Below are 14,436 nucleotides of genomic sequence, written 5' to 3' on the forward strand. Positions count from 1 at the left end.
ACATGCTTTTGATGGAATGGCGACTCCTTTTGAATGAAATTTGGTTCTCCCTTTTTGACGAGTCACGACTATCCATCATTCGCCATCATCCTTAACATGCTCTTCTTTGTTTTGGGAGTATCGTCATCATGATCCTTTGTTGGAATTAGAAAACTATAAGTTTAAAAGTTCCAAATTGAATTAAGCTTTTTCTTTGACCATAAAGTTGTGTTAATGGCGGAACACTTGAAGTCCTCTCGACCGCAACATGATTCGTCTAAGCTACTTCATTAATATCCAGCTCGATCTTCTTTTCACGAGCTAACTTTAGAATTAGCTTCTTCAACACGAACCACTTTTCAATGGGATAACCAATGACCTGATGATACTTGCAGTAGTTAGAATCATCTACTTTTCCTACTTGTTCTGGTTGTTTGCATTTTGGCAGCTGAATAAGTTGGTTCTCTAGCAGCTGCTCTAACATGTCTGCAACATTAGAGTCAGAAAACGGATAAACTTTTTTTTGTCTATCTTTAAAAGTTAGGCGTCACTTTTTGTCACTAGCATGCTTTCTTTCAAATTTTATTTCTTTTCTTTTAGAAAAAGATTTCAATGGAGTTGCATGAACAATCATAGACTTGTTTATGACACTATTTGTGATCTTTTTAGCATTATTGATTTCATTCTTGTCACTCCACATTTTTGGAACTAAGAAATCTTTTGCTCCAATGTTGGCAATACTCAGTTCCATATCATGAACACAAGTCGCCAACTCTTCAAACGTACGGGGTTTTATTCCCTGTAGAATATAGAAAAATTTTCATGTCTTGGGTGCACATCTCCACAGCAAACAGTTTGGTGAGTCGATCCTCACAGTCAAGACTTTGAGCTCTCTATCAGTTGATATAGTCGATGACTGGCACTTCTTTCGTTGTCTTGTGTTTGTAAGCTCCATCATGCTGACGATACGCCGAGTGCTGTAGAAGCGGTTGAGAAAGTCCCTCTCAAGCTACTTCCAACTATCACTGGATTCGAGTTCCAGGTCGGTGTACCAGTCGAAGGCGTTTCCTTTGAGAGTTCAGACGAACTGTTTTACCAACAAATCCCCTCGTATACCAACAGTTTCACATGTTTCAATGAAATTGACAACGTGTTGTTTTGGGTTGTCCTTTCCATCAAACTGTTAGAACTTAGGTGGCTGGTATCTATTCGACATTCTCAGATTATCGATCCTCTTTCGTATATGGTTTGGAATACAAAGAGAAAGTTCGAGTAGGTCCACCGTATTGAGTTTTGATGGAGTTTAATATCATTTCCTGCAATTGCTGAACAGACAACGATACAATTGAGGTCAAATTTTGTGCAAACTTTCTTGCATAATTGTCTTCCCTTTGTCAATATTCTTGGCAGTATGTGTATGGCTTGATTTAGCAGCATCACGACTCTCCATGTGATTCTTGAGAGATGCAATCTCGGAGTCCCTTTCTTCAACGACCTTTATGAGCATTTCGATTTCTTTTCAAGCTTTGTCATTTTATCTTCACTTGTGTCCAAGCTAATCGCCACAAATGACATTATATTTGGGTGAGGCATCTCCTCACTTGAGTGTTCAGAGGACGAATTGTGTTCGTCAATTACAGAATTTTCTTTGAGGCTTTGCAAATTGTTCCGAAATATTCTTTGCGACCTCAAAGGGTGGCATGTCCTCATATGATTGAGTCTCCCTTGAGCGGCTACGAGTATTTGGTCGCTTGCTGACGTCGTTTAGAGTTTTGAAAGTGTCATGATTTCTTTGAATGTTCTTCAAAAAGAGAAAGAGATGAAAAGTAGAGATGGTCCCACTGGGCGTGCCAAACTGTTCACACGAGATTTCTGAAGAAATGTAATTCGTGAAATTGAACTTTGTATATTGATTTATATGGTGTTGTGGATACAATCTCTAGTATTTACTCTTTTAATGTTTTCTCTTAAATACAATTTAAACTTAAAACTTTTTTATCTCTGATCTTCAGAAAGTTGGTGTCGCAAGTCAATTGGAGCTTCAATCTTCTGGAATTCAATCTTTCAGAAGATGATGATTTCGATGTTGATAAGAACTTACATGTCTTAAGAGCTTTTTGAAGTTTGAATCTTTAATTTTTCAGAGCTTCAATTCTTCAAAGCTTCAATTCTTCCTTCCACCAAAGATCTCCAAAATGAATGGGAATATCTCTATTTATAGAGATTTTCGATAGATGGGCTTGGGCCCATTTACTTGTGGGCTTGGAGTTGGGCCTATTTACTTGTTAGGCTTATGCCCATTTGCATGGCACCTTGGGCCCATTTTCTTGACGGACTTGAGCTTGAGCCCATTTGCTTGGTGGACTCAGGCTCAGACCCATTATTTCTTTGGCCCAATTTTTCATCAAGGGCTTAAACTAGATTGAATATGAAAAAACTTGACTATCTAATTTTAATCAAATTATAATCATCACAATTTTGTTGTATTGACATGGCAATTTAATTGGCCAAAATTTCATGTTCAACAAAAAGTGAACCATAAAAAATGAGAAAATAGGAAGAAAAAAACACTTAAATCCAAGAGAGTTGAGAGAATTGACCGCAAGATGGAGTGTGAGAAGAAGCCAGTTTTGGTAATTTACGCTAATAGAGGTAGGTAAAGTTAAAGGTTAAAAACAAGAAAAGAACCTAAAAGCTTTTGAAGAGTTAGTTATGTTTTATTTTAAGTTCAAATTTTAGATCACTTTTAGGTAAGTTTCTTTCATTTAAATTATTTTATTAAATGTATTGTATCAATGAAAAAATTGTTAGATATATATATATATATATATATATAATAAAATTTTACTATCTATAAGTGATATACTCTGATAGACTCAAACATCTAGTCATCTATCAAAATTGTCTATTACGATCTATTGTTGATAGAAAATATAATTTTATTATATTGTAAATTAGTTAGCTTAGTTTGTTATATTAAAAAAAAAATTAATATTTTTTTTTAATTCACAAATTATTCACATTCCGTGGGTCGTGAAATACCATTTTTAACTTTGTATTGAATACATTTTAGACGTTTGAAGATTTAATTTGTTTGATTTCTTTTAGAACTAAACTGATTAACAATAATTTCACTCAAAATTCATAAATTTTATGATATGTTATCACAGTTTTCAATCTGGAAGTAAATTTTGAAAATTTAAGAAAAATGTATTTTTCAATTAGGAAAATTATTTTAAATAGTAAATTTTCGTAAAATATTTACCAATATAGCAAATGTTACTGTCTTTCGGTCATGTTTGTAAATATTTTGGCTTTTTATTGGTGACTTCTTTGTTTTTATCTACTACTTTTTATAAGTATTTTAAAAAAGAGGTCTAAGTTTTGAAAAGACTAAAAAAATAGACCTTTTAATTTTAGAATTTGATTAAGAATTGAATTGTTTAGTTAGAGATAATGAAAATTATAATAAAGATATGATAAGAAAATGAATACATATTTTTTATATCAAACAATATTTGTAGTATAGTGTTTTGACTCGAGGGAAAGTCGAGAGAGGAAGAAGAAAGAAGAAGAGTTAACGTCAACGAAAAGACATCGACAAAGTTTGAATGGGTGAGGGAGAGGAGAGGGTGGTTTTTTTAATGTTTATTTTTTATTTTATAATTTCCCACATCAATTTTTGTGTAAATAGCATTCGACCTTTTAAACATGAAAAAACAACACATATTAACTAGCATAATAATAATGGATCTAATATTATAACAAGACAGTTAACATAGAGAAAATAAAACGGGTTGCGCCCAATTGATCAGAAGATATGTTCATTAGAGGATATATAAATTGTTACAAGTATTCAACTTATCTTTTAGTAGACAATCTTGTGGTACAATAAGATTAAGCTAGATGATCACTTAAACTCCGTCTAAGTAGTTGATACTTGATTGATTCTTCTTGTAAAAACCAGGCTCCCCTGGATTATTAAGCTCTAGCACTATATATGATCAATATCACGCTCATGTATGAGATAAATACCACTTCAAGTTGAATAGTTGTAATGCAACAAAGGATATTAATATCTCCAAACCGTGTTATTTTGTTATTTTTCATGTTTGTGGTATACATTACACATACATAAAAAGATATATTGCTTCAACTTGAATAGTCAATAACAAGGGAAAGGACATGATTGTTCATTGAAAGATGTCTCTATTCATTAGATCGTGATGCTTATTCTTTATGATCTAAATCTCACTCAAACATAAAATAATGCATTACTTCAATCACTTCTATTATAAATAGTTGTGACAAACAATAAAGTATGGATTATGAAAAATAGCTAGAGAGAAATGAAAATATAAAAATACTTCCTACCTTTTATACCTAGAATAAATTATAAGATATACTTATATCACATCTCAAATACTTTGTGAGCCTTTATTATATTGGAGTACTCTGTGAAGGATCAGAGACCTTTGTTTACAAATTTTGTTAGCAATTATTTTAGTGTTAGAGAAACAGGAAACAAAAAATGAGAACATTATCAAAGAAAAAAATGGGAAAAGATGATCGTAGAGATGAAACTTCCTTACATGAATCTTTAACGATGCATTAACGTAATATAAGTAAAAACTTTATTAAGCAAAATTTAGGTGTGTTTTTTTAAAGTGATTTTGATAAGAGAAAAATTTTGAGATAGTCAAGATCACTTTTTCTTTTATCAAAATAATCATTTGAATGATGGTGTTTGGTATGAACTAAAATTGATTTTAGAAAATATGAAATTCATTTCAAATTGATTTTAGAGAAATTAGGTGATAAGTGATTCGTAGTCAATCACTTTCAAAATGGGTATATAATTATTCAACTTTCATGTAAAATATGGTTGGTTAGATCTATTTTTTTAATTTTAAATATTGGAACACAAGATGACATGTGCATCTAATTATTCAATATTTTTTAAATAGTGAAACTTTCGTAAAGATAACAAAATATCAAACTATTTACAGTTTGGATACATAAACTTAGTCATTTTGTAAATATTCCAAGTTTGCCCTTCCATCTTTCTTTCTCTTTCTCGTGATTTCTTTCATCCTCTTCCTACTGGGATTTCTTTATTGTCTTTCTTCTTTTTATCTTTCCTTTTTGCTGCGATTTCTTTCCATCGTATTTCTTTTTTTCCTCTTTGATTTCTTTCCATCTTTTTCTTCTTTTTTTTATTCTTTTTTTACGTCGTTTAATCTTTTCATCATCTTTTTTTTTACGTCGTTTTGATTTGGTGATTATATAAAAAAAAATAGCAAAATCTAAAAGATCGTGTATAAAGAATTTTGGAAAAAAAATTATTTAGATTGGAGTAGCCAAATGTAAACAATCATGTAAAATAAACGATTGTGTAAAAAAAATAGAAGATCGTGTATAAAGAATTTTGAAAAAAATCATTTAGTTTTGAGTAGCCAAATGTAAACAATCATGTAAAAAAAGTAAATTAAAAAAATAAAAGATCGTATCATCTAGATTGGAGTAACCAAATGTAAACGATTGTGTAAAAAAAAATTAAACGATCGTCTAAAAAAAGTAAATGATCGTATAGAAAAAAATAAAAGATCATTTAGATTGGACTTTGAAAAAAAAATCATTTAGATTGGAGTAACCAAATGTAAAAAAAAAATAAATTATCGTTTAAAGGAAATACCAAAAGAATTAAAAAATTTGTGTACCAAATTTTGAAAAAAAAAATCATTTAGATTTGGGGACAACCAAATTTAAACGTAACCAAATTAAAAGATCGTGTCACAAAAGCAAACGATAGAATTGAAAAAATAAATTGTAGTCATATAAGATCATGTACCAAACAATAGCCAAATCCAAATCTAAACGTGTAACCAAATTAAACGATAGAATTGTGTAATAAATTGTAGTCATATCTAAACGATCACAAATATATTACGCGCGCGACATTTTTTTGTATTTTACAGGGTGGGTCTCTGAATTTTTCTCAACTTTTTCCATTTTCGAAATTGTTTTATACAGTGTAAATATTTTGCTGCTTTTTTATATTTTTGAAAAGACCTCTTAACTAATTTAAATTTGTATTCTCAAAACAAAATATTTCCGTCTAATTTAAATTTTAAATTACAGATTAAATTGTAAGATAAAGATGGATTACAAACTTACCACTTTTATTTTTATTTTTATTTCATTTCTAATTTATAAATTTCATTGGTACGATAGTATATTTTTAGAAAATCTGCTTGGGGTCATCAAAGCTTGAATTTCATTTAAAAACTTTACAAAATTATAAAAATGGTTATTTTTAAAACAAATAATAAAATCTTCACTTTTTGTAATAATTGTTAAATTAATGCAGCTACTCTTCATTTTTAAAATATTAATAATAATAACAATAAATATTGCAAAGAAAAGTTATATATTTCTAATCATAACTTTGACTAGTTCAAGGGATGTATGTTGTGCACCAACTACACAACTTTCCTGATCTTGAAAATGTCTAACTATAGGAAGATCACTCTTAAGAGTTTGCTGAGAACAAACATAAATTTAGTTATTTAAGAATCAATTTTCCAAAATTAAATGTAATTTTTTAAAAATAAATACCCCAACTATCACTCCAAACAGGTAGATTAATTCAATCAGGTAAATTAACAATTAATTGAAATTGATGTTGAGTTAACAACCAAAATAAGGATAGTTTGATTGATTTTGAATTTTGAATTCTGTTCCCGTGCTCTAACATTAAAAAAGAAAAAAGAAAAACATCAATATACTAATTGATTTCATGATCATTTCAAATTTGGAACAATATAATTTACATTCATTTTGAAATCTCTCTCAAAGTATCTCAAAGGATTCCAGGTATTATGCAAGTGATTTTAAAACGTTTAAAATCAGTTTTAAAATGCTTTTAATATTCATAGACAAACTATTTACACTTTTTTTTAAAAAAAAAAAAAAAAGTTAGTTTCTTTTTTTATTATTTTATACCATTTATTTTAAATAAACTATTATTTTCTTACAAGCTCATTTCAACCTATCATATAGGTATATGCCCAGAATCATCAAAGGATCTAAGCCATTGTTTCCTAACTCTTAAAAAATATTTTTTTTTTTTCAATTACACTACTTTCATTTACATTTTTTTGATTCCAACATATAACATAACTATGACACCCACGTATCAACAGAGACAAACGATTGATGAATAAATGTTCATCATCCCAAAACAAAAATTTAGAACTTACACACCTCATAGATTCTTCAATCCACCATTTCATGATCATATCACAATATCCACTCACAGTTTCCGATCATTCAAGGACTTGAACCCCACAAAACCTCAGCAATTATGGTGGCTGCTTCAGCATCCGAAACACAAGCTTTCCGAACTCTCTTCAAAATTTCACCCTTAATCGCCCTCTTTTCCCTCTTCCTCAACCCTTCTCCAACCTCCAATTGCACTCCAAATTTCGCTACACAGCTCGCAAATGGATGCTTCTCCAAGAACCTCTTCTCTTCGGCGCTGCCTGCAGCCACCTCTCTACTCTCCTCTGCCGTGTGTTTTCCCAATCCGATCAAATCCCCACCCAATTCCGACCTCTGCAACTCCACAAGCCTGTCTATCAAATCCTCTTCCAGCATAGCATCTACAGTATCTTTACGCCCAAAGTACCCGATTTCAACAATGCAATCCATGGCTAAAACCTTAATTTGCAGATCTGCACAATTCAATAAGCTTATTATTTTTGGTATATCGCCGTTTGATTCGATTTCCTCCACCAACGGAGACCTAATTAATCTGATTAAAGAGCAGAGGATTTTTAATGAGTGAGAAGAAGCCATTTCAACTAGGGCATGAGTTGTCGGTCCCATTAATATTTGACCGACGAATACGTCTTTATTGAAACGGACCATTGCCCCAATCACATACGCGGAATGCTCTCGGATCGTTTTCGAGAAATTAGGGTTACAAACGATCGATTCAAGCAACGAAAACACCTTCGATTTCAGCATGAGATCCTGTAATTCGCGGTTGAAATCTTGAGCGAGTCGATTCTCAAACTGAGTCAGTAACTTGATCGACTCGTTCTCATCGATTGAAGGCTCTTTAAGAGCTCGAACCAAAGTGTCCAAACTTTTACGGTCAATCCAAGCTTGAATCTCCGATTCGATTGAACCGGCGACTTGCGATACGGAATTCGTTGCGAAACGGCGGGTTAAGAAGGACCTGGGACTGTAACCTTTGGATTTCCGAAGCGTCTCCAACAAGGATTTTAGGTTGGCGAGGTGGTGAGAGAGAGTGGAGAGATTTGGATCGGTGGAAAGGTTTTTGTCGGATTCAACCTCGAGTTCAAGCAGAGCTTTAATGGCGGGAGAATTGAATTGGTGGGAACGAGGACTTGGATTTGATTGTAATTCATGAGAGGCTTGTTTGAGAGCTTCGAGAACTCTAACAACTCGTGGGCTATCTTCGTTCTTGGAAGAATCATCCATGGGGAGCGAGTTTCGAACTTGGGCAGGGGTTCTGAGAGAGAGAACGATCTCGCGCTCTCTCGGTTCTACATACAAACAAAAGAAGAGAAGCAAGACTACATTTAGCTATAATACTTTAGCAAGCCGAGGAATTGGACTTTCTATTTTCTTTTTGTTTCTAATCATATATTTTCAAGTTTATTGAAAAATAAAATAAAATAAAATAAACACTGGTTGGCGTTGGAGTTGCCTTCCAAAAACTCGTTTTGAACACTTATATTATTTAATTTTTAAAGTAATTTACCTTTTCACTCTTCTCAATCTCTTTAGGATATCTATATTTGTTTTACAAAATAAGCATAGCTAAACTAAAAAATATTATATTCGAATTTCAATTAATATAACTATAAATCTTTTATATTTTAAAATATACATTCTTTTTTTTTTTTGTCTATTTGATAATGAGTTTAACAAGCATTTGAGTTTTGAGTTTTTCTTTAAAATAAAAAATAAGTATACCATTAAAAATTTTAAAAATGTTTTTTGGAACTAATTTCAGTGAGAAGTGTACTTTTCTTCTAGTTTTAAAAAAAAACTACTACACCAAACAAAACTATTGAAAATATTTACAAAATATTGTAAAATTTCATATTATATCACTCAAAGACTTCCAACAACAAACTTCTATCCATATCTATCCTTATTCCTAAGAAATAATGAGCTTGTCAAGATCTAAAAGTTTGCTTTATTTTATAAATATTTTGGTTTATTTTTCTATATTTTAAAACTTTTTAATTTAAGATGTCACATGGATTATTTAAAATAAAAACAATAAATTATTTAAATACCTTTTAAACTTATTTTTAAAAAATTTAAAATTTAAAATGCATGTGTTGAAAGATTGGACCAACCATGTCGAATTTTAAAATTGTGAAAATTAAGAAGATATATTTTAAAAATTTAGAAACTAAATACATTTATTCATATTATTCTTTTTTTTAAATATTTAAATGTTCAAACTAGTTTACATTGCAATTCTAACTGATAATCTAGGACAATTTGTTAACTCTAGGATACTTGAATATGGAGTAAGTGGCTAACATATATATTAAACATATTTCTCAAATATTTTATGAAAACCATTAGTCTTTATTGACCATTAAGCTAGGACCCACCATGATGATTTAAAATATTAAATAAATAAATAAAAGGTTTAATCATTAATCAATATGATTTAGTTTGAATTCAAAAACAAACAATCCTAGTTTGATTTTCAAAAAAAAAAAAAAACAAGAAAAAAGTCTAACCAACAGTTGAAAGATATCTATCCTTTAAAGTTTTAAGTGCAATAAAACGTAATTTTCAACCGCAAACTTTTTAATCAGATTAAATCTTTTAAATAAATAGCATAATTTAGGCTCAATTGATAACTATTTAATTTTTTATTATTAGTTTGTGAAAATTAAACTTATAAACACCCCATTTACTTATTGTCAAAAATAAAACATCCAACAAAAATATATATGGTTCATTTAAAATTTGTCTTCTAGTGATTTTATTCTATAGATGGTAAATAATTTGTCAATTTTTTTTATTTTTGAAAAAACCTTTATATTTAATATAACCCTAATTTTTACAACTTATATGATCATAGTCCGTGAAATTTAAAAACTTACATATAATTGGTTAAATATTAATTTGAGTTTAATATACAATATTTATGTTTTATAATACAAAGTTCAATTTATCAGTTAAGAGACTAACATGAATTCCGCTCAACTGATATTTATATGTATCTAAAGACAAGAGGTCCCGAGTTTAAATATACCACCTCAAGTTGTACTAAAAGTAAAAAGTGTTATTTTTATGGTTATGGATGTTTTATCTGAAAAGGAAAAAAATGGCATTGAGACAAATTGATTGGGAATAATTATTGTCATTTTCTAATTATCATTTCGTGTTCATAACGCCCACAGCTAATCCTCACCTACTATTCATCTCTATATAAAAAGTCACATCACACGACAATGATAGGAATAATTTTCAAAAAATGGGACCAAATAAATAAATATATAGAAAAGTTGAGTTTTAAATGACCACTATTTTGAAAACAAAAATCCGCTAGAGAAAAAAATATTGCTTAAATGAAAAAAAAAATTGAAAAAGAAGGCGAAGAACCAAGAAATAAAAATAAAAATTCTCAATCTTAGGTAGAAAATAAAAAGAAAGATCTAAATAATTTAATTAATTCTAGATCAACCATTATTTCAACAATAATCATCGATTGTAAAGAGTGGGGGAGGGGGTTGGATTTGTAATTTTCCCGTCTGTTGAGGTTGCAAAGTGATATTTCCTTATATGTTTCTACATAGAAAAGTTATTCTAATTAATAGATTTGAAACCTTTGATTGAAAAAAAATACAAAAGATACAAGATTTTAGCTTTTAAGTCGTAAGTTTAAGTTTAGCTTGGTGGTTATAATTCAAAATATTACAATTTTATTTAAAATTTTTGAATTTTATTTCAATTTAATACTTAAATTTCGTGGTGCCACAACATTTTTTTTTTATAAAATATTTATTTTCAATTTCTATAGATGATGTCCATTAATTAATTTTAAAATTAATTAAGCAATTTTAATTCTTCAAGTTTTACTGTATTTTTTCATCAATATTAAAATTAATTTTAAAATTCTACTTAATAATTATCTCTAACTTACCAATAAACATTAACATCAAATATTAAAAATAAAGAATCTGAGATTGATGATGTAAATCTTTAAATTATGGTTGAAATTGAATTAAAACTAAAAAAAAAAAAAAAAGGATCGTAGTATTTTAAAATTTATGTACTAATTACATCCAAAATGTAAATATATGATATTTTAAAACTAAAAGATGAAATACAAACTATACTCAAAATTTAGATAGAAATATTTTTTTTGTCTTTAACTGAGCTATACTAATAAATTCAACTGTAGGCCAAAGGTTTTTGTTTCTTTTTATAAAAAAGGAAAAAATAGTAAGATAAAATTATAAATTATGTGGAAAATGGCAAACAACTACTTTATTTTAAAATTCTGAGTATCCAGATTCGAATATGCCTGCTTCCTAGCTTTTCTGCCACGTCGCTTAAAGTCGACACAAATCAAACGTGAAAAATAAATTGGAAAACACTTAAATAGAAACAAAATTATATTCGATAATCATTTCGGTTTCTTGTTTCTTAAAAACAGAAATAAAAACAAAAGCTTATTTTGTTTTCTTGTTTCTCGTTTTTTAAAATAACAATTTGGTTTATTTTGTCAAATCTATTTATAACAATTTAGTCTATATATCAACTTCCAATTTTGTAACAATTTAGTGCATAAACTTTAATATATAATAATCCAGTCATTTAATTTTAAATTTATAATAATTTTTTAAAATTTATAATAATTTACTCTTTAACGTTAAAAAATATTAAAATTAGAATTTAATTTTTAAGAGTTTTCTCAAAAATAGAAAAAATGACAAAATTCATTATACACTATTTTCTAGGAAGTATAAATATTTTATCAATTTTTTTTATCTGTATGATGTAGCCTAATCTATTCTATTGAGTCTATAATTAGTTGGTTGATTTATTTATAAAAAAGTATTATTAAATTTTAACACCAATATTTATAATAGGAGACTAAATGTCATTTGCAAGTTTTTAAATATAAGAACTGAAAGTAGGGACGTGTATATATATGAAAGTTGAGTAGTTAAATTATGTTTAAAAGATGGATAAAAGAAAGTAGAAGCATAATTAGAATTTTGAATTATGAGCAGGTAGTTGGGTTTGATTTTAGGGGTTAGAAAAAGTCAGTGGTGAGGTGACTGATTGTGTCCATACCTCTTTCGTTAAAAACTTTGTTATATATTGTTTTTCTTTAATACATAAAATTTGGGGTGGGTGAGGGCCCACTCCACTTAATTAGTTAATTAATTATTGTAAGTAAAAATTGGTCACATGACGAGTGGTCTTACATCAGCATGTGACAAAATTGCCAATATCTTACACGTGCAATTATTTATGTGGCTTTCGGACTCTACAAGTCGTTTGAAGATATTGTTTTAGGCCTTAGGATTTTGAAGATTAAAAAATAAAAAACATGTTTAATAGTTTTTATTATTGCTTTATATTTTAAAAAATGAAAAATAATTCTATTGACTTTTTAATCTTTAAACTATTTTTTAAAAATATTTTCTTATTTGATTTATGTAATTTTAACCTGCATCTTTTTATATTATTATTAGATCTAATTCTTATTTTGGTTTTTAAATGTTGTATTTTGTTTTATTTTGGTTTCTGATTTTTTAAAAATGTCTGTGTTCAGTCTTTGAATTTTTAAAACGAACGTTGTCATTAGAGTTTTGTTAACTCTCCAATAGAATTATGGGATGGTTTTTATATGTAGATGATTAGATTATTAAATAAGATTATCACTCTTAAAAATTTAGGATATGAGTATCACTCTTAAAGATTTAAGATAAGATTATCACTCTTAAAGATTTAAGATTTTAGTTTTTAATTAGAGGTTAGATGGTAAATTAAATAAGATTATCACTCTTAAAGATTTAAGATAAGATTATCACTTTTAAAGAGGATTTTCGTTTTAAATTAAAGGATAGATGGTAAATTAATTTTTTATCAAAAAAATACAAAAAGTCAATTTACTTTTAAGATTTATTGGTTCTTTATCAATTTATGAATCTTAGACCATAAATAATCTATAGCATATATAAAGTATGGATGAGGAGAAACTTTTTGTTTTCAATTTTACCCTTGTTCTTATTGAGTTTACTTATTTCCTATTTAGTTTTACTGCAATTTGCTTTTTATTTATTTTTAATTTAAAATTAATCATTAGTAAATGCTCAGTATTAAAATTTTTTACTTTTTCTCTCGAATTAATTATGTCATTAGGATTTGTCTAAAACCATTCACATCTCTCTATCTCTCACCTATTCATATTCCCTTCTTTTATACTAACTTTTGTATCTTTTTCAACCTTTCAAATTATTTTCCCTTTTCAAATATTTGGATATAAATATTCAATTCTTTTTATTTTCTATTCATGTTCACAAGTCATAACAAAAATTTAAGTAGGTGAAGAAAAAAATCAAATTATGCTTTTTATTATCTTCTAATATATATATTTTTGTTCCCTAATTTTTATATAGTAATATGTTTATGTATATTTCTTCTTTTATAGATTTTTACGATGCCTAGGACTAGGAGCAAGCAATCAATCCAATAAAAAAGACAAAAAAAATTGATGAGGATTCAAAGATGAATAATGTAAAAGTGGGAGACTAAAGAGAAAACGGTTGAAGCATCATTTTCAAAAAATAACAAAGTGAAATGAGGACGTCAAAGAACTAGGCTTTTCAATTTTTATTATTGCTTTGTAATTAAGTATGCATTTGATATAAAGATGTAGGATGTCCTTACCACTATATTATTTTATGGATCTTATAATTGAGGGGTCGAAGGAAAAAATTGTCTTCTCTATTTAAATTATTTGAATAAAATATTTTCATTTAAATTTAATTATTCATTTCAAAACAATAAATAATTATAATTCTTGGAAAGTTTATTAAATAATGATTAATTTTCATAAATGTAACAAAACACTAAACTATTTACTATGCCTGTAACAAAGCCCATGAAATTAGCCACTTTTTAAATATTTCAGTTTTGCTCTCCATCTTTCTTCACCTCCTCGCCACGATTTCTTTTATCGTCTTCCTCCTCGCTGCAATTTGTTTCATCGTTTTTCTTCTTTTTCCTCTTCTTTTTTTATGCTGTGATTCCATCATCTTTCTTCTTTTTCTATTGTTTTTTACGTTGTTTAATATTTTCATCGTCTTTCTTCTTTTTCTTTTTTTTTCCACTGCGATTTCGTTCCATCCTCTTTCTTCTTTTTCTCTTCTTTTT

This window comes from Cucumis melo, chromosome 2 (assembly GCF_025177605.1).
Source record: "Cucumis melo cultivar AY chromosome 2, USDA_Cmelo_AY_1.0, whole genome shotgun sequence".
NCBI lineage: Eukaryota > Viridiplantae > Streptophyta > Magnoliopsida > Cucurbitales > Cucurbitaceae > Cucumis > Cucumis melo.